A 20,669-nucleotide genomic window follows, 5' to 3' on the forward strand; every position below is an offset into this window, starting at 1 on the left:
TTAGAGTTAGACTGTAGAGTTAGACTGATAGAGTTAGACTGATAGAGTTAGACTGATAGAGTTAGACTGATAGAGTTAGAGTTAGACTGGTAGAGTTAGACTGATAGAGTTAGACTGATAGAGTTAGAGTTAGAATGATAGAGTTAGACTGATAGAGTTAGACTGGTAGAGTTAGACTGATAGAGTTAGACTGATAGAGTTAGAGTTAGACTGGTAGAGTTAGACTGAGTAGAGTTAGACTGATAGAGTTAGACTGATAGAGTTAGACTGATAGAGTTAGACTGGTAGAGTTAGACTGATAGAGTTAGACTGGTAGAGTTAGAATGATAGAGTTAGACTGATAGAGTTAGAGTTAGACTGATAGAGTTAGACTGGTAGAGTTAGACTGATAGAGTTAGACTGGTAGAGTTAGACTGGTAGAGTTAGACTGATAGAGTTAGACTGATAGAGTTAGACTGATAGACTGACAGAGTTAGACTGGTAGAGTTAGACTGATAGACTAATAGAGTTAGACTGGTAGAGTTAGACTGATAGAGTTAGACTGGTAGAGTTAGACTGATAGAGTTAGACTGGTAGAGTTAGACTGGAAGAGATAGACTGATAGAGTTAGACTGATAGAGTTAGACTGGTAGAGTTAGACTGATAGACTGATAGAGTTAGACTGATAGAGTTAGACTGATAGACTGATAGAGTTAGACTGGTAGAGTTAGACTGATAGAGTTAGACTGGTAGAGTTAGACTGATAGAGTTAGACTGATAGAGTTAGAGTTAGAATGATAGAGTTAGACTGATAGAGTTAGACTGGTAGAGTTAGACTCATAGAGTTAGACTGATAGAGTTAGACTGATAGAGTTAGACTGATAGAGTTAGACTGATAGAGTTAGAGTTAGACTGGTAGAGTTAGACTGAGTAGAGTTAGACTGATAGAGTTAGACTGGTAGAGTTAGACTGGTAGAGTTAGACTGATAGAGTTAGACTGATAGACTGATAGAGTTAGACTGGTAGAGTTAGACTGATAGAGTTAGACTGGTAGAGTTAGACTGATAGAGTTAGACTGGTAGAGTTAGACTGATAGAGTTAGACTGATAGAGTTAGAGTTAGACTGGTAGAGTTAGACTGATAGAGTTAGACTGATAGAGTTAGAGTTAGAATGATAGAGTTAGACTGATAGAGTTAGACTGATAGAGTTAGACTGATAGACTGACAGAGTTAGACTGGTAGAGTTAGACTGATAGACTGATAGAGTTAGACTGGTAGAGTTAGACTGATAGAGTTAGACTGGTAGAGTTAGACTGATAGAGTTAGACTGTAGAGTTAGACTGTAGAGTTAGACTGATAGAGTTAGACTGATAGAGTTAGACTGATAGAGTTAGACTGATAGAGTTAGAGTTAGACTGGTAGAGTTAGACTGATAGAGTTAGACTGATAGAGTTAGAGTTAGAATGATAGAGTTAGACTGATAGAGTTAGACTGGTAGAGTTAGACTGATAGAGTTAGACTGATAGAGTTAGAGTTAGACTGGTAGGGTTAGACGAGTAGAGTTAGACTGATAGAGTTAGACTGATAGAGTTAGACTGATAGAGTTAGACTGGTAGAGTTAGACTGATAGAGTTAGACTGGTAGAGTTAGAATGATAGAGTTAGACTGATAGAGTTAGAGTTAGACTGATAGAGTTAGACTGGTAGAGTTAGACTGATAGAGTTAGACTGGTAGAGTTAGACTGGTAGAGTTAGACTGATAGAGTTAGACTGATAGAGTTAGACTGATAGACTGACAGAGTTAGACTGGTAGAGTTAGACTGATAGACTGATAGAGTTAGACTGGTAGAGTTAGACTGATAGAGTTAGACTGGTAGAGTTAGACTGATAGAGTTAGACTGGTAGAGTTAGACTGGAAGAGTTAGACTGATAGAGTTAGACTGATAGAGTTAGACTGGTAGAGTTAGACTGATAGACTGATAGAGTTAGACTGATAGAGTTAGACTGATAGACTGATAGAGTTAGACTGGTAGAGTTAGACTGATAGAGTTAGACTGGTAGAGTTAGACTGATAGAGTTAGACTGGTAGAGTTAGACTGATAGAGTTAGACTGATAGAGTTAGAGTTAGAATGATAGAGTTAGACTGATAGAGTTAGACTGGTAGAGTTAGACTGATAGAGTTAGACTGATAGAGTTAGACTGATAGAGTTAGACTGATAGAGTTAGACTGATAGAGTTAGAGTTAGACTGGTAGAGTTAGACTGAGTAGAGTTAGACTGATAGAGTTAGACTGGTAGAGTTAGACTGATAGAGTTAGACTGATAGAGTTAGACTGATAGACTGATAGAGTTAGACTGGTAGAGTTAGACTGATAGAGTTAGACTGGTAGAGTTAGACTGATAGAGTTAGACTGGTAGAGTTAGACTGATAGAGTTAGACTGATAGAGTTAGACTGATAGAGTTAGACTGATAGAGTTAGACTGATAGAGTTAGACTGATAGAGTTAGAGTTAGACTGGTAGAGTTAGACGGGTAGAGTTAGACTGATAGAGTTAGACTGGTAGAGTTAGACTGGTAGAGTTAGACTGATAGAGTTAGACTGATAGACTGATAGAGTTAGACTGGTAGAGTTAGACTGATAGAGTTAGACTGTAGAGTTAGACTGATAGAGTTAGACTGATAGAGTTAGACTGATAGAGTTAGACTGATAGAGTTAGAGTTAGACTGGTAGAGTTAGACTGATAGAGTTAGACTGATAGAGTTAGAGTTAGACTGATAGACTGATAGAGTTAGACTGATAGAGTTAGACTGATAGAGTTAGACTGATAGACTGATAGAGTTAGACTGGTAGAGTTAGACTGATAGACTGATAGAGTTAGACTGGTAGAGTTAGACTGATAGAGTTAGACTGGTAGAGTTAGACTGATAGAGTTAGACTGTTAGAGTTAGACTGTAGAGTTAGACTGATAGAGTTAGACTGATAGAGTTAGACTGATAGAGTTAGACTGATAGAGTTAGAGTTAGACTGGTAGAGTTAGACTGATAGAGTTAGACTGATAGAGTTAGAGTTAGAATGATAGAGTTAGACTGATAGAGTTAGACTGGTAGAGTTAGACTGATAGAGTTAGACTGATAGAGTTAGAGTTAGACTGGTAGAGTTAGACTGTAGAGTTAGACTGATAGAGTTAGACTGATAGAGTTAGACTGATAGAGTTAGACTGGTAGAGTTAGACTGATAGAGTTAGACTGGTAGAGTTAGAATGATAGAGTTAGACTGATAGAGTTAGAGTTAGACTGATAGAGTTAGACTGGTAGAGTTAGACTGATAGAGTTAGACTGGTAGAGTTAGACTGGTAGAGTTAGACTGATAGAGTTAGACTGATAGAGTTAGACTGATAGACTGATAGAGTTAGACTGGTAGAGTTAGACTGATAGACTGATAGAGTTAGACTGGTAGAGTTAGACTGATAGAGTTAGACTGGTAGAGTTAGACTGATAGAGTTAGACTGGTAGAGTTAGACTGAAGAGTTAGACTGATAGAGTTAGACTGATAGAGTTAGACTGGTAGAGTTAGACTGATAGACTGATAGAGTTAGACTGATAGAGTTAGACTGATAGACTGATAGAGTTAGACTGGTAGAGTTAGACTGATAGAGTTAGACTGGTAGAGTTAGACTGATAGAGTTAGACTGGTAGAGTTAGACTGATAGAGTTAGACTGATAGAGTTAGAGTTAGAATGATAGAGTTAGACTGATAGAGTTAGACTGGTAGAGTTAGACTGATAGAGTTAGACTGATAGAGTTAGACTGATAGAGTTAGACTGATAGAGTTAGACTGATAGAGTTAGAGTTAGACTGGTAGAGTTAGACTGAGTAGAGTTAGACTGATAGAGTTAGACTGGTAGAGTTAGACTGGTAGAGTTAGACTGATAGAGTTAGACTGATAGACTGATAGAGTTAGACTGGTAGAGTTAGACTGATAGAGTTAGACTGGTAGAGTTAGACTGATAGAGTTAGACTGGTAGAGTTAGACTGATAGAGTTAGACTGATAGAGTTAGAGTTAGACTGGTAGAGTTAGACTGATAGAGTTAGACTGATAGAGTTAGAGTTAGAATGATAGAGTTAGACTGATAGAGTTAGACTGATAGAGTTAGACTGATAGACTGATAGAGTTAGACTGGTAGAGTTAGACTGATAGACTGATAGAGTTAGACTGGTAGAGTTAGACTGATAGAGTTAGACTGGTAGAGTTAGACTGATAGAGTTAGACTGATAGAGTTAGACTGTAGAGTTAGACTGATAGAGTTAGACTGATAGAGTTAGACTGATAGAGTTAGACTGATAGAGTTAGAGTTAGACTGGTAGAGTTAGACTGATAGAGTTAGACTGATAGAGTTAGAGTTAGAATGATAGAGTTAGACTGATAGAGTTAGACTGGTAGAGTTAGACTGATAGAGTTAGACTGATAGAGTTAGACTGATAGAGTTAGACTGAGTAGAGTTAGACTGATAGAGTTAGAGTTAGACTGATCGAGTTAGACTGGTAGAGTTAGACTGGTAGAGTTAGACTGATAGAGTTAGACTGATAGAGTTAGACTGATAGAGTTAGACTGGTAGAGTTAGACTGATAGAGTTAGAGTTAGACTGATAGAGTTAGACTGGTAGAGTTAGACTGATAGAGTTAGACTGATAGAGTTAGACTGGTAGAGTTAGACTGATAGAGTTAGACTGATAGAGTTAGACTGATAGAGTTAGACTGGTAGAGTTAGACTGATAGAGTTAGAGTTAGACTGATAGAGTTAGACTGGTAGAGTTAGACTGATAGAGTTAGACTGGTAGAGTTAGACTGATAGAGTTAGACTGATAGAGTTAGACTGATAGAGTTAGAGTTAGACTGGTAGAGTTAGACTGAGTAGAGTTAGACTGATAGAGTTAGACTGATAGAGTTAGACTGGTAGAGTTAGACTGATAGAGTTAGACTGGTAGAGTTAGAATGATAGAGTTAGACTGATAGAGTTAGAGTTAGACTGATAGAGTTAGACTGGTAGAGTTAGACTGGTAGAGTTAGACTGATAGAGTTAGACTGATAGAGTTAGACTGATAGACTGATAGAGTTAGACTGGTAGAGTTAGACTGATAGACTGATAGAGTTAGACTGGTAGAGTTAGACTGATAGAGTTAGACTGGTAGAGTTAGACTGATAGAGTTAGACTGTTAGAGTTAGACTGGTAGAGATAGACTGATAGAGTTAGACTGATAGAGTTAGACTGGTAGAGTTAGACTGATAGACTGATAGAGTTAGACTGATAGAGTTAGACTGATAGACTGATAGAGTTAGACTGGTAGAGTTAGACTGATAGAGTTAGACTGGTAGAGTTAGACTGATAGAGTTAGACTGGTAGAGTTAGACTGATAGACTGATAGAGTTAGACTGGTAGAGTTAGACTGATAGACTGATAGAGTTAGACTGATAGAGTTAGACTGATAGAGTTATACTGGTAGAGTTAGACTGATAGAGTTAGACTGGTAGAGTTAGACTGATAGAGTTAGAGTTAGACTGGTAGAGTTAGACTGATGGAGTTAGACTGGTAGAGTTAGACTGATAGAGTTAGACTGATAGAGTTAGACTGATAGAGTTAGAGTTAGACTGGTAGAGTTAGACTGAGTAGAGTTAGACTGATAGAGTTAGACTGATAGAGTTAGACTGATAGAGTTAGACTGGTAGAGTTAGACTGATAGAGTTAGACTGGTAGAGTTAGACTGATAGAGTTAGACTGATAGAGTTAGAGTTAGACTGATAGAGTTAGACTGGTAGAGTTAGACTGATAGAGTTAGACTGGTAGAGTTAGACTGGTAGAGTTAGACTGATAGAGTTAGACTGATAGAGTTAGACTGATAGAGTTAGACTGATAGAGTTAGACTGATAGAGTTAGAGTTAGACTCATAGAGTTAGACTCATAGAGTTAGACTGATAGAGTTAGACTGATAGAGTTAGACTGATAGAGTTAGAGTTAGACTGGTAGAGTTAGACGAGTAGAGTTAGACTGATAGAGTTAGACTGGTAGAGTTAGACTGATAGAGTTAGACTGATAGAGTTAGACTGATAGACTGATAGAGTTAGACTGGTAGAGTTAGACTGATAGAGTTAGACTGGTAGAGTTAGACTGATAGAGTTAGACTGGTAGAGTTAGACTGATAGAGTTAGACTGATAGAGTTAGAGTTAGACTGGTAGAGTTAGACTGATAGAGTTAGACTGATAGAGTTAGAGTTAGAATGATAGAGTTAGACTGATAGAGTTAGACTGATAGAGTTAGACTGATAGACTGATAGAGTTAGACTGGTAGAGTTAGACTGATAGACTGATAGAGTTAGACTGGTAGAGTTAGACTGATAGAGTTAGACTGGTAGAGTTAGACTGATAGAGTTAGACTGATAGAGTTAGACTGTAGAGTTAGACTGATAGAGTTAGACTGATAGAGTTAGACTGATAGAGTTAGACTGATAGAGTTAGAGTTAGACTGGTAGAGTTAGACTGATAGAGTTAGACTGATAGAGTTAGAGTTAGAATGATAGAGTTAGACTGATAGAGTTAGACTGGTAGAGTTAGACTGATAGAGTTAGACTGATAGAGTTAGACTGATAGAGTTAGACGAGTAGAGTTAGACTGATAGAGTTAGAGTTAGACTGATAGAGTTAGACTGGTAGAGTTAGACTGGTAGAGTTAGACTGATAGAGTTAGACTGATAGAGTTAGACTGATAGAGTTAGACTGGTAGAGTTAGACTGATAGAGTTAGAGTTAGACTGATCGAGTTAGACTGGTAGAGTTAGACTGATAGAGTTAGACTGGTAGAGTTAGACTGGTAGAGTTAGACTGATAGAGTTAGACTGATAGAGTTAGACTGATAGAGTTAGACTGGTAGAGTTAGACTGATAGAGTTAGAGTTAGACTGATAGAGTTAGACTGGTAGAGTTAGACTGATAGAGTTAGACTGGTAGAGTTAGACTGATAGAGTTAGACTGATAGAGTTAGACTGATAGAGTTAGAGTTAGACTGGTAGAGTTAGACGAGTAGAGTTAGACTGATAGAGTTAGACTGATAGAGTTAGACTGGTAGAGTTAGACTGATAGAGTTAGACTGGTAGAGTTAGAATGATAGAGTTAGACTGATAGAGTTAGAGTTAGACTGATAGAGTTAGACTGGTAGAGTTAGACTGGTAGAGTTAGACTGATAGAGTTAGACTGATAGAGTTAGACTGATAGACTGATAGAGTTAGACTGGTAGAGTTAGACTGATAGACTGATAGAGTTAGACTGGTAGAGTTAGACTGATAGAGTTAGACTGGTAGAGTTAGACTGATAGAGTTAGACTGATAGAGTTAGACTGGTAGAGTTAGACTGATAGAGTTAGACTGATAGAGTTAGACTGGTAGAGTTAGACTGATAGACTGATAGAGTTAGACTGATAGAGTTAGACTGATAGACTGATAGAGTTAGACTGGTAGAGTTAGACTGATAGAGTTAGACTGGTAGAGTTAGACTGATAGAGTTAGACTGGTAGAGTTAGACTGATAGACTGATAGAGTTAGACTGGTAGAGTTAGACTGATAGACTGATAGAGTTAGACTGGTAGAGTTAGACTGATAGAGTTAGACTGGTAGAGTTAGACTGATAGAGTTAGACTGGTAGAGTTAGACTGATAGAGTTAGACTGATAGAGTTAGAGTTAGAATGATAGAGTTAGACTGATAGAGTTAGACTGGTAGAGTTAGACTGATAGAGTTAGACTGATAGAGTTAGACTGATAGAGTTAGACTGATAGAGTTAGACTGATAGAGTTAGAGTTAGACTGGTAGAGTTAGACGAGTAGAGTTAGACTGATAGAGTTAGACTGGTAGAGTTAGACTGGTAGAGTTAGACTGATAGAGTTAGACTGATAGACTGATAGAGTTAGACTGGTAGAGTTAGACTGATAGAGTTAGACTGGTAGAGTTAGACTGATAGAGTTAGACTGGTAGAGTTAGACTGATAGAGTTAGACTGATAGAGTTAGAGTTAGACTGGTAGAGTTAGACTGATAGAGTTAGACTGATAGAGTTAGAGTTAGAATGATAGAGTTAGACTGATAGAGTTAGACTGATAGAGTTAGACTGATAGACTGACAGAGTTAGACTGGTAGAGTTAGACTGATAGACTGATAGAGTTAGACTGGTAGAGTTAGACTGATAGAGTTAGACTGGTAGAGTTAGACTGATAGAGTTAGACTGATAGAGTTAGACTGTAGAGTTAGACTGATAGAGTTAGACTGATAGAGTTAGACTGATAGAGTTAGACTGATAGAGTTAGAGTTAGACTGGTAGAGTTAGACTGATAGAGTTAGACTGATAGAGTTAGAGTTAGAATGATAGAGTTAGACTGATAGAGTTAGACTGGTAGAGTTAGACTGATAGAGTTAGACTGATAGAGTTAGACTGATAGAGTTAGACGAGTAGAGTTAGACTGATAGAGTTAGAGTTAGACTGATAGAGTTAGACTGGTAGAGTTAGACTGGTAGAGTTAGACTGATAGAGTTAGACTGATAGAGTTAGACTGATAGAGTTAGACTGGTAGAGTTAGACTGATAGAGTTAGAGTTAGACTGATCGAGTTAGACTGGTAGAGTTAGACTGATAGAGTTAGACTGGTAGAGTTAGACTGGTAGAGTTAGACTGATAGAGTTAGACTGATAGAGTTAGACTGATAGAGTTAGACTGGTAGAGTTAGACTGATAGAGTTAGAGTTAGACTGATAGAGTTAGACTGGTAGAGTTAGACTGATAGAGTTAGACTGGTAGAGTTAGACTGATAGAGTTAGACTGATAGAGTTAGACTGATAGAGTTAGAGTTAGACTGGTAGAGTTAGACTGAGTAGAGTTAGACTGATAGAGTTAGACTGATAGAGTTAGACTGGTAGAGTTAGACTGATAGAGTTAGACTGGTAGAGTTAGAATGATAGAGTTAGACTGATAGAGTTAGAGTTAGACTGATAGAGTTAGACTGGTAGAGTTAGACTGGTAGAGTTAGACTGATAGAGTTAGACTGATAGAGTTAGACTGATAGACTGACAGAGTTAGACTGGTAGAGTTAGACTGATAGACTGATAGAGTTAGACTGGTAGAGTTAGACTGATAGAGTTAGACTGGTAGAGTTAGACTGATAGAGTTAGACTGTTAGAGTTAGACTGGTAGAGATAGACTGATAGAGTTAGACTGATAGAGTTAGACTGGTAGAGTTAGACTGATAGACTGATAGAGTTAGACTGATAGAGTTAGACTGATAGACTGATAGAGTTAGACTGGTAGAGTTAGACTGATAGAGTTAGACTGGTAGAGTTAGACTGATAGAGTTAGACTGGTAGAGTTAGACTGATAGACTGATAGAGTTAGACTGGTAGAGTTAGACTGATAGACTGATAGAGTTAGACTGATAGAGTTAGACTGATAGAGTTATACTGGTAGAGTTAGACTGATAGAGTTAGACTGGTAGAGTTAGACTGATAGAGTTAGAGTTAGACTGGTAGAGTTAGACTGATAGAGTTAGACTGGTAGAGTTAGACTGATAGAGTTAGACTGATAGAGTTAGACTGATAGAGTTAGAGTTAGACTGGTAGAGTTAGACGAGTAGAGTTAGACTGATAGAGTTAGACTGATAGAGTTAGACTGATAGAGTTAGACTGGTAGAGTTAGACTGATAGAGTTAGACTGGTAGAGTTAGAATGATAGAGTTAGACTGATAGAGTTAGAGTTAGACTGATAGAGTTAGACTGGTAGAGTTAGACTGATAGAGTTAGACTGGTAGAGTTAGACTGGTAGAGTTAGACTGATAGAGTTAGACTGATAGAGTTAGACTGATAGAGTTAGACTGATAGAGTTAGACTGATAGAGTTAGAGTTAGACTCATAGAGTTAGACTCATAGAGTTAGACTGATAGAGTTAGACTGATAGAGTTAGACTGATAGAGTTAGAGTTAGACTGGTAGAGTTAGACTGTAGAGTTAGACTGATAGAGTTAGACTGGTAGAGTTAGACTGGTAGAGTTAGACTGATAGAGTTAGACTGATAGACTGATAGAGTTAGACTGGTAGAGTTAGACTGATAGAGTTAGACTGGTAGAGTTAGACTGATAGAGTTAGACTGGTAGAGTTAGACTGATAGAGTTAGACTGATAGAGTTAGAGTTAGACTGGTAGAGTTAGACTGATAGAGTTAGACTGATAGAGTTAGAGTTAGAATGATAGAGTTAGACTGATAGAGTTAGACTGATAGAGTTAGACTGATAGACTGACAGAGTTAGACTGGTAGAGTTAGACTGATAGACTGATAGAGTTAGACTGGTAGAGTTAGACTGATAGAGTTAGACTGGTAGAGTTAGACTGATAGAGTTAGACTGTTAGAGTTAGACTTGTAGAGATAGACTGATAGAGTTAGACTGATAGAGTTAGACTGATAGAGTTAGACTGATAGAGTTAGAGTTAGACTGGTAGAGTTAGACTGATAGAGTTAGACTGATAGAGTTAGAGTTAGAGTGATAGAGTTAGACTGATAGAGTTAGACTGGTAGAGTTAGACTGATAGAGTTAGACTGATAGAGTTAGACTGATAGAGTTAGACGAGTAGAGTTAGACTGATAGAGTTAGAGTTAGACTGATCGAGTTAGACTGGTAGAGTTAGACTGGTAGAGTTAGACTGATAGAGTTAGACTGATAGAGTTAGACTGATAGAGTTAGACTGGTAGAGTTAGACTGATAGAGTTAGAGTTAGACTGATCGAGTTAGACTGGTAGAGTTAGACTGATAGAGTTAGACTGGTAGAGTTAGACTGTAGAGTTAGACTGATAGAGTTAGACTGATAGAGTTAGACTGATAGAGTTAGACTGGTAGAGTTAGACTGATAGAGTTAGAGTTAGACTGATCGAGTTAGACTGGTAGAGTTAGACTGATAGAGTTAGACTGGTAGAGTTAGACTGATAGAGTTAGACTGATAGAGTTAGACTGATAGAGTTAGAGTTAGACTGGTAGAGTTAGACGAGTAGAGTTAGACTGATAGAGTTAGACTGATAGAGTTAGACTGGTAGAGTTAGACTGATAGAGTTAGACTGGTAGAGTTAGAATGATAGAGTTAGACTGATAGAGTTAGAGTTAGACTGATAGAGTTAGACTGGTAGAGTTAGACTGGTAGAGTTAGACTGATAGAGTTAGACTGATAGAGTTAGACTGATAGACTGATAGAGTTAGACTGGTAGAGTTAGACTGATAGACTGATAGAGTTAGACTGGTAGAGTTAGACTGATAGAGTTAGACTGGTAGAGTTAGACTGATAGAGTTAGACTGTTAGAGTTAGACTGGTAGAGATAGACTGATAGAGTTAGACTGATAGAGTTAGACTGGTAGAGTTAGACTGATAGACTGATAGAGTTAGACTGATAGAGTTAGACTGATAGACTGATAGAGTTAGACTGGTAGAGTTAGACTGATAGAGTTAGACTGGTAGAGTTAGACTGATAGAGTTAGACTGGTAGAGTTAGACTGATAGACTGATAGAGTTAGACTGGTAGAGTTAGACTGATAGACTGATAGAGTTAGACTGATAGAGTTAGACTGATAGAGTTATACTGGTAGAGTTAGACTGATAGAGTTAGACTGGTAGAGTTAGACTGATAGAGTTAGAGTTAGACTGGTAGAGTTAGACTGATAGAGTTAGACTGGTAGAGTTAGACTGATAGAGTTAGACTGATAGAGTTAGACTGATAGAGTTAGAGTTAGACTGGTAGGGTTAGACGAGTAGAGTTAGACTGATAGAGTTAGACTGATAGAGTTAGACTGATAGAGTTAGACTGGTAGAGTTAGACTGATAGAGTTAGACTGGTAGAGTTAGAATGATAGAGTTAGACTGATAGAGTTAGAGTTAGACTGATAGAGTTAGACTGGTAGAGTTAGACTGATAGAGTTAGACTGGTAGAGTTAGACTGGTAGAGTTAGACTGATAGAGTTAGACTGATAGACTGACAGAGTTAGACTGGTAGAGTTAGACTGATAGACTAATAGAGTTAGACTGGTAGAGTTAGACTGATAGAGTTAGACTGGTAGAGTTAGACTGATAGAGTTAGACTGGTAGAGTTAGACTGGAAGAGATAGACTGATAGAGTTAGACTGATAGAGTTAGACTGGTAGAGTTAGACTGATAGACTGATAGAGTTAGACTGATAGAGTTAGACTGATAGACTGATAGAGTTAGACTGGTAGAGTTAGACTGATAGAGTTAGACTGGTAGAGTTAGACTGATAGAGTTAGACTGGTAGAGTTAGACTGATAGAGTTAGACTGATAGAGTTAGAGTTAGAATGATAGAGTTAGACTGATAGAGTTAGACTGGTAGAGTTAGACTCATAGAGTTAGACTCATAGAGTTAGACTGATAGAGTTAGACTGATAGAGTTAGACTGATAGAGTTAGAGTTAGACTGGTAGAGTTAGACGAGTAGAGTTAGACTGATAGAGTTAGACTGGTAGAGTTAGACTGGTAGAGTTAGACTGATAGAGTTAGACTGATAGACTGATAGAGTTAGACTGGTAGAGTTAGACTGATAGAGTTAGACTGGTAGAGTTAGACTGATAGAGTTAGACTGGTAGAGTTAGACTGATAGAGTTAGACTGATAGAGTTAGAGTTAGACTGGTAGAGTTAGACTGATAGAGTTAGACTGATAGAGTTAGAGTTAGAATGATAGAGTTAGACTGATAGAGTTAGACTGATAGAGTTAGACTGATAGACTGACAGAGTTAGACTGGTAGAGTTAGACTGATAGACTGATAGAGTTAGACTGGTAGAGTTAGACTGATAGAGTTAGACTGGTAGAGTTAGACTGATAGAGTTAGACTGTTAGAGTTAGACTTGTAGAGATAGACTGATAGAGTTAGACTGATAGAGTTAGACTGATAGAGTTAGACTGATAGAGTTAGAGTTAGACTGGTAGAGTTAGACTGATAGAGTTAGACTGATAGAGTTAGAGTTAGAATGATAGAGTTAGACTGATAGAGTTAGACTGGTAGAGTTAGACTGATAGAGTTAGACTGATAGAGTTAGACTGATAGAGTTAGACGAGTAGAGTTAGACTGATAGAGTTAGACTGATAGAGTTAGACTGGTAGAGTTAGACTGGTAGAGTTAGACTGGTAGAGTTAGACTGATAGAGTTAGACTGGTAGAGTTAGACTGATAGAGTTAGACTGGTAGAGTTAGACTGATAGAGTTAGAGTTAGACTGGTAGAGTTAGACTGGTAGAGTTAGACTGATAGAGTTAGACTGATAGAGTTAGACTGGTAGAGTTAGACTGATAGAGTTAGAGTTAGACTGGTAGAGTTAGACTGATAGAGTTAGACTGGTAGAGTTAGACTGGTAGAGTTAGACTGGTAGAGTTAGACTGATAGAGTTAGAGTTAGACTGGTAGAGTTAGACTGATAGAGTTAGACTGATAGAGTTAGACTGGTAGAGTTAGACTGGTAGAGTTAGACTGATAGAGTTAGAGTTAGACTGGTAGAGTTAGACTGATAGAGTTAGACTGGTAGAGTTAGACTGGTAGAGTTAGACTGATAGAGTTAGACTGGTAGAGTTAGACTGATAGAGTTAGACTGGTAGAGTTAGACTGATAGAGTTAGACTGATGGAGTTAGACTGGTAGAGTTAGACTGATAGAGTTAGACTGATAGAGTTAGACTGATAGAGTTAGACTGATAGAGTTAGAGTTAGACTGATAGAGTTAGACTGGTAGAGTTAGACTGATAGAGTTAGACTGGTAGAGTTAGACTGGTAGAGTTAGACTGATAGAGTTAGACTGATAGAGTTAGACTGATAGACTGACAGAGTTAGACTGGTAGAGTTAGACTGATAGACTAATAGAGTTAGACTGGTAGAGTTAGACTGATAGAGTTAGACTGGTAGAGTTAGACTGATAGAGTTAGACTGGTAGAGTTAGACTGGAAGAGATAGACTGATAGAGTTAGACTGATAGAGTTAGACTGGTAGAGTTAGACTGATAGACTGATAGAGTTAGACTGATAGAGTTAGACTGATAGACTGATAGAGTTAGACTGGTAGAGTTAGACTGATAGAGTTAGACTGGTAGAGTTAGACTGATAGAGTTAGACTGGTAGAGTTAGACTGATAGAGTTAGAATGATAGAGTTAGACTGATAGAGTTAGACTGGTAGAGTTAGACTCATAGAGTTAGACTCATAGAGTTAGACTGATAGAGTTAGACTGATAGAGTTAGAGTTAGACTGGTAGAGTTAGACGAGTAGAGTTAGACTGATAGAGTTAGACTGGTAGAGTTAGACTGATAGAGTTAGACTGATAGACTGATAGAGTTAGACTGGTAGAGTTAGACTGATAGAGTTAGACTGGTAGAGTTAGACTGATAGAGTTAGACTGATAGAGTTAGAGTTAGACTGGTAGAGTTAGACTGATAGAGTTAGACTGATAGAGTTAGAGTTAGAATGATAGAGTTAGACTGATAGACTGACAGAGTTAGACTGGTAGAGTTAGACTGATAGACTGATAGAGTTAGACTGGTAGAGTTAGACTGATAGAGTTAGACTGGTAGAGTTAGACTGATAGAGTTAGACTGTTAGAGTTAGACTTGTAGAGATAGACTGATAGAGTTAGACTGATAGAGTTAGACTGATAGAGTTAGACTGATAGAGTTAGAGTTAGACTGGTAGAGTTAGACTGATAGAGTTAGACTGATAGAGTTAGAGTTAGAATGATAGAGTTAGACTGATAGAGTTAGACTGGTAGAGTTAGACTGATAGAGTTAGACTGATAGAGTTAGACTGATAGAGTTAGACTGATAGAGTTAGACGAGTAGAGTTAGACTGATAGAGTTAGACTGATAGAGTTAGACTGGTAGAGTTAGACTGGTAGAGTTAGACTGGTAGAGTTAGACTGATAGAGTTAGACTGGTAGAGTTAGACTGATAGAGTTAGACTGGTAGAGTTAGAGTTAGACTGTTAGAGTTAGACTGGTAGAGTTAGACTGATAGAGTTAGAGTTAGACTGGTAGAGTTAGACTGGTAGAGTTAGACTGATAGAGTTAGACTGGTAGAGTTAGACTGATAGACTGATAGAGTTAGACTGATAGAGTTAGACTGATAGACTGATAGAGTTAGACTGGTAGAGTTAGACTGATAGAGTTAGACTGGTAGAGTTAGACTGATAGAGTTAGACTGGTAGAGTTAGACTGATAGAGTTAGAATGATAGAGTTAGACTGATAGAGTTAGACTGGTAGAGTTAGACTCATAGAGTTAGACTCATAGAGTTAGACTGATAGAGTTAGACTGATAGAGTTAGACTGATAGAGTTAGAGTTAGACTGGTAGAGTTAGACGAGTAGAGTTAGACTGATAGAGTTAGACTGGTAGAGTTAGACTGGTAGAGTTAGACTGATAGAGTTAGACTGATAGACTGATAGAGTTAGACTGGTAGAGTTAGACTGATAGAGTTAGACTGATAGAGTTAGACTGATAGAGTTAGACGAGTAGAGTTAGACTGATAGAGTTAGACTGATAGAGTTAGACTGATAGAGTTAGACTGATAGAGTTAGAGTTAGACTGGTAGAGTTAGACGAGTAGAGTTAGACTGATAGAGTTAGACTGGTAGAGTTAGACTGGTAGAGTTAGACTGATAGAGTTAGACTGATAGACTGATAGAGTTAGACTGGTAGAGTTAGACTGATAGAGTTAGACTGGTAGAGTTAGACTGATAGAGTTAGACTGGTAGAGTTAGACTGATAGAGTTAGACTGATAGAGTTAGAGTTAGACTGGTAGAGTTAGACTGATAGAGTTAGACTGATAGAGTTAGAGTTAGAATGATAGAGTTAGACTGATAGACTGACAGAGTTAGACTGGTAGAGTTAGACTGATAGACTGATAGAGTTAGACTGGTAGAGTTAGACTGATAGAGTTAGACTGGTAGAGTTAGACTGATAGAGTTAGACTGTTAGAGTTAGACTTGTAGAGATAGACTGATAGAGTTAGACTGATAGAGTTAGACTGATAGAGTTAGACTGATAGAGTTAGAGTTAGACTGGTAGAGTTAGACTGATAGAGTTAGACTGATAGAGTTAGAGTTAGAATGATAGAGTTAGACTGATAGAGTTAGACTGGTAGAGTTAGACTGATAGAGTTAGACTGATAGAGTTAGACTGATAGAGTTAGACTGATAGAGTTAGACGAGTAGAGTTAGACTGATAGAGTTAGACTGATAGAGTTAGACTGGTAGAGTTAGACTGGTAGAGTTAGACTGGTAGAGTTAGACTGATAGAGTTAGACTGGTAGAGTTAGACTGATAGAGTTAGACTGGTAGAGTTAGAGTTAGACTGTTAGAGTTAGACTGGTAGAGTTAGACTGATAGAGTTAGAGTTAGACTGGTAGAGTTAGACTGGTAGAGTTAGACTGATAGAGTTAGACTGATAGAGTTAGACTGGTAGAGTTAGACTGATAGAGTTAGACTGGTAGAGTTAGACTGATAGAGTTAGACTGGTAGAGTTAGACTGGAAGAGATAGACTGATAGAGTTAGACTGATAGAGTTAGACTGGTAGAGTTAGACTGATAGACTGATAGAGTTAGACTGATAGAGTTAGACTGATAGACTGATAGAGTTAGACTGGTAGAGTTAGACTGATAGAGTTAGACTGGTAGAGTTAGACTGATAGAGTTAGACTGGTAGAGTTAGACTGATAGAGTTAGAATGATAGAGTTAGACTGATAGAGTTAGACTGGTAGAGTTAGACTCATAGAGTTAGACTCATAGAGTTAGACTGATAGAGTTAGACTGATAGAGTTAGACTGATAGAGTTAGAGTTAGACTGGTAGAGTTAGACGAGTAGAGTTAGACTGATAGAGTTAGACTGGTAGAGTTAGACTGGTAGAGTTAGACTGATAGAGTTAGACTGATAGACTGATAGAGTTAGACTGGTAGAGTTAGACTGATAGAGTTAGACTGATAGAGTTAGACTGATAGAGTTAGACGAGTAGAGTTAGACTGATAGAGTTAGACTGATAGAGTTAGACTGGTAGAGTTAGACTGGTAGAGTTAGACTGGTAGAGTTAGACTGATAGAGTTAGACTGGTAGAGTTAGACTGATAGAGTTAGACTGGTAGAGTTAGAGTTAGACTGTTAGAGTTAGACTGGTAGAGTTAGACTGATAGAGTTAGAGTTAGACTGGTAGAGTTAGACTGGTAGAGTTAGACTGATAGAGTTAGACTGATAGAGTTAGACTGGTAGAGTTAGACTGATAGAGTTAGACTGGTAGAGTTAGACTGATAGAGTTAGACTGGTAGAGTTAGACTGGAAGAGATAGACTGATAGAGTTAGACTGATAGAGTTAGACTGGTAGAGTTAGACTGATAGACTGATAGAGTTAGACTGATAGAGTTAGACTGATAGACTGATAGAGTTAGACTGGTAGAGTTAGACTGATAGAGTTAGACTGGTAGAGTTAGACTGATAGAGTTAGACTGGTAGAGTTAGACTGATAGAGTTAGAATGATAGAGTTAGACTGATAGAGTTAGACTGGTAGAGTTAGACTCATAGAGTTAGACTCATAGAGTTAGACTGATAGAGTTAGACTGATAGAGTTAGACTGATAGAGTTAGAGTTAGACTGGTAGAGTTAGACGAGTAGAGTTAGACTGATAGAGTTAGACTGGTAGAGTTAGACTGGTAGAGTTAGACTGATAGAGTTAGACTGATAGACTGATAGAGTTAGACTGGTAGAGTTAGACTGATAGAGTTAGACTGGTAGAGTTAGACTGATAGAGTTAGACTGGTAGAGTTAGACTGATAGAGTTAGACTGATAGAGTTAGAGTTAGACTGGTAGAGTTAGACTGATAGAGTTAGACTGATAGAGTTAGAGTTAGAATGATAGAGTTAGACTGATAGACTGACAGAGTTAGACTGGTAGAGTTAGACTGATAGACTGATAGAGTTAGACTGGTAGAGTTAGACTGATAGAGTTAGACTGGTAGAGTTAGACTGATAGAGTTAGACTGTTAGAGTTAGACTTGTAGAGATAGACTGATAGAGTTAGACTGATAGAGTTAGACTGATAGAGTTAGACTGATAGAGTTAGAGTTAGACTGGTAGAGTTAGACTGATAGAGTTAGACTGATAGAGTTAGAGTTAGAATGATAGAGTTAGACTGATAGAGTTAGACTGGTAGAGTTAGACTGATAGAGTTAGACTGATAGAGTTAGACGAGTAGAGTTAGACTGATAGAGTTAGACTGATAGAGTTAGACTGGTAGAGTTAGACTGGTAGAGTTAGACTGGTAGAGTTAGACTGGTAGAGTTAGACTGATAGAGTTAGACTGGTAGAGTTAGACTGATAGAGTTAGACTGGTAGAGTTAGAGTTAGACTGTTAGAGTTAGACTGGTAGAGTTAGACTGATAGAGTTAGAGTTAGACTGGTAGAGTTAGACTGGTAGAGTTAGACTGATAGAGTTAGACTGATAGAGTTAGACTGGTAGAGTTAGACTGATAGAGTTAGAGTTAGACTGGTAGAGTTAGACTGATAGAGTTAGACTGGTAGAGTTAGACTGGTAGAGTTAGACTGGTAGAGTTAGACTGATAGAGTTAGAGTTAGACTGGTAGAGTTAGACTGATAGAGTTAGACTGATAGAGTTAGACTGGTAGAGTTAGACTGGTAGAGTTAGACTGATAGAGTTAGAGTTAGACTGGTAGAGTTAGACTGATAGAGTTAGACTGGTAGAGTTAGACTGGTAGAGTTAGACTGATAGAGTTAGACTGGTAGAGTTAGACTGATAGAGTTAGACTGGTAGAGTTAGACTGATAGAGTTAGACTGATAGAGTTAGACTGGTAGAGTTAGACTGGTAGAGTTAGACTGGTAGAGTTAGACTGATAGAGTTAGACTGGTAGAGTTAGACTGATAGAGTTAGACTGGTAGAGTTAGACTGATAGAGTTAGAGTTAGACTGATAGAGTTAGAGTTAGACTGGTAGAGTTAGAGTTAGACTGGTAGAGTTAGAGTTAGACTGGTAGAGTTAGACTGATAGAGTTAGACTGATAGAGTTAGACTGATAGAGTTAGACTGGTAGAGTTAGCCTGATAGAGTTAGACTGGTAGAGTTAGACTGATAGAGTTAGACTGGTAGAGTTAGACTGATAGAGTTAGACTGGTAGAGTTAGACTGGTGAACCTTCGGTTGATGGTTGCTGTTCCATCCGTAATAAGCCCTTCTCCTGTTGGCGTGACGACCGTGGAGCGTGGGCGGGGTTCTGGGCGTAGGTCAGTGTGTTGCCGAGGGGACTGGATCTGGGCGGAGTCTGTCTGGACGGTGAGCGGACCGCTGATGGTCCGACGGCGATTCATGATATCATCATCAGACCCGAGACCACCTGACCCGGCCTGACGACGCAACGCCGCCGGACTAACCTGGCGGATTATACACACATTACACATGAAACCCCAGACCACCTGACCCGGCCTGGCGACGATTACACATGAGACCCCAGACCACCTGACCCGGCCTGGCGACGATTACACATGAGACCCCAGACCACCTGACCCGGCCTGGCGACGATTACACATGAGCCGTTGGGGCGGGATTGGCCCCTAGGGTAGGGGTCTGTGGGTGGGATTGGCCCCTAGGGTAGGGGTCTGTGGGTGGGATTGGCCCCTAGGGTAGGGATCTGTGGGCGGGATTGGCCCCTAGGGTAGGGGTCTGTGGGTGGGATCGGCCCCTAGGGTAGGGGTCTGTGCGCAGGATTGGCCCCTAGGGTAGGGGTCTGTGGGCAGGATTGGCCCCTAGGGTAGGGGGCTGTAGGTGGGATTGGCCCCTAGGGTAGGGGTCTGTGGGTGGGATCGGCCCCTAGGGTAGGGGTCTGTGGGCGGGATCGGCCCCTAGGGTAGGGGGTCTGTGGGCCGGGATTGGCCCCTAGGGTAGGGGTCTGTGGGCAGGATTGGGCTAAGGTAGGGGTCTGTGGGTGGGATTGGGCCCTAGGGTAGGGGGCTGTAGGTGGGATTGGCCCCTAGGGTAGGGTTCTGTGGGTGGGATCGGCCCCTAGGGTAGGGGGTCTGTGGGCGGGATCGGCCCCTAGGGTAGGGGTCTGTGGGCGGGATTGGCCCCTAGGGTAGGGGTCTGTGGGCAGGATTGGGCTAGGGTAGGGGTCTGTGGGTGGGATTTGGGCTAGAGTAGGGATCTGTTGGGTGGGATTGGGCTAGGGTAGGGGTTTGTGGGCGGGATTGGCCCCTAGGGTAGGGGTCTGTGGGCAGGATTGGGCTAGGGTAGGGGTCTGTGGGTGGGATTGGGCTAGGGTAGGGGTCTGTGCGCGGGATTGGCCCCTAGGGTAGGGGTCTGTGGGCAGGATTGGCCCCTAGGGTAGGGGGGCTGTAGGTGGGATTGGCCCCTAGGGTAGGGGTCTGTGGGTGGGATCGGCCCCTAGGGTAGGGGTCTGTGGGCGGGATCGGCCCCTAGGGTAGGGGTCTGTGGGCGGGATTGGCCCCTAGGGTAGGGGTCTGTGGGCAGGATTGGGCTAAGGTAGGGGTCTGTGGGTGGGATTGGGCCCTAGGGTAGGGGGCTGTAGGTGGGATTGGCCCCTAGGGTAGGGGTCTGTGGGTGGGATCGGCCCCTAGGGTAGGGGTCTGTGGGCGGGA

This window comes from Oncorhynchus kisutch, unplaced genomic scaffold (genome assembly GCF_002021735.2).
Source record: "Oncorhynchus kisutch isolate 150728-3 unplaced genomic scaffold, Okis_V2 scaffold3338, whole genome shotgun sequence".
In the NCBI taxonomy this organism is placed as follows: domain Eukaryota; kingdom Metazoa; phylum Chordata; class Actinopteri; order Salmoniformes; family Salmonidae; genus Oncorhynchus; species Oncorhynchus kisutch.